This window comes from Meleagris gallopavo, unplaced genomic scaffold (genome assembly GCF_000146605.3).
Source record: "Meleagris gallopavo isolate NT-WF06-2002-E0010 breed Aviagen turkey brand Nicholas breeding stock unplaced genomic scaffold, Turkey_5.1 ChrUn_random_7180001930164, whole genome shotgun sequence".
Lineage (NCBI taxonomy): Eukaryota > Metazoa > Chordata > Aves > Galliformes > Phasianidae > Meleagris > Meleagris gallopavo.
In genome coordinates, this window is record NW_011192267.1 from 1 (window position 1) to 718 (window position 718).

At 59.1% G+C, this 718-nt stretch overlaps 1 non-coding gene across 1 annotated transcript; it reads left to right on the forward strand.

The window, feature by feature from the left end:
• The first annotated feature begins 60 nt into the window (after positions 1–60).
• On the forward strand, positions 61–179 carry LOC116217737. Its single transcript, XR_004162417.1, has one exon. It is a non-coding gene; the product is annotated as a 5S ribosomal RNA (ribosomal RNA).
• The last annotated feature ends 539 nt before the right edge of the window (positions 180–718 follow it).

The window sequence follows — 718 nt, forward strand, 5'->3', positions numbered from 1 at the left end:
GGTGGCGGGCGGTGGCGGTGGCGTGCAGCTGGCAAGAGGGCCGGAGCAGGAGCACACAGCGTCTACGGCCATCCCACCCTGGCAACGCCCGATCTCGTCCGATCTCGGAAGCTAAGCAGGGTCGGGCCTGGTTAGTACTTGGATGGGAGACCTCCTGGGAATACCAGGTGCTGTAGGCTTTTGCTGACGGGCTTTTGTTGCCCTCCGCTCCCGCGCCGGCGGGCTGGCCGCGGGAGGCGTGAGCTTTTGTGTTTGGGGACAGCGTTCCGATATGCTGTTTTGTAGTCCCTACTGAGTTAGTGTCAATTTGGCCTTTTCTTCCTTGCCTCACTTCTTGATTCGCTCCTCTCCTTTTCCCTTTCTTCTCTCCACTGTCTCGTCTGGCTTTGCCTTCCATCACTGCAGCAGGCGCTTGTCTAATAGCCCACGTGTGCCTGCAAGGGACCGTGCCATGCTCTGGAGTGCCCACTGCCGGATCCCATCCCAGGTTCCCTGTGGGATCGCCCACTCGTTGTCAGTCTCCATTTTCACTCTCTTCTCAGTCTCTTGGGTTTACCCTGTTTCTCATCTTCCTTCCCAGCGTCCACCGACCTACTGTGGAGCTGCCGTACGCACCAGTAGTGCCCGTGGGAATATGCTCCGGGTGTAGCTCACTCAGGGAGGGCTATTTGAGCTCTTCCCTGCAGGACATGGGGTCAGTGCTCGCTGAGCCGTTCTC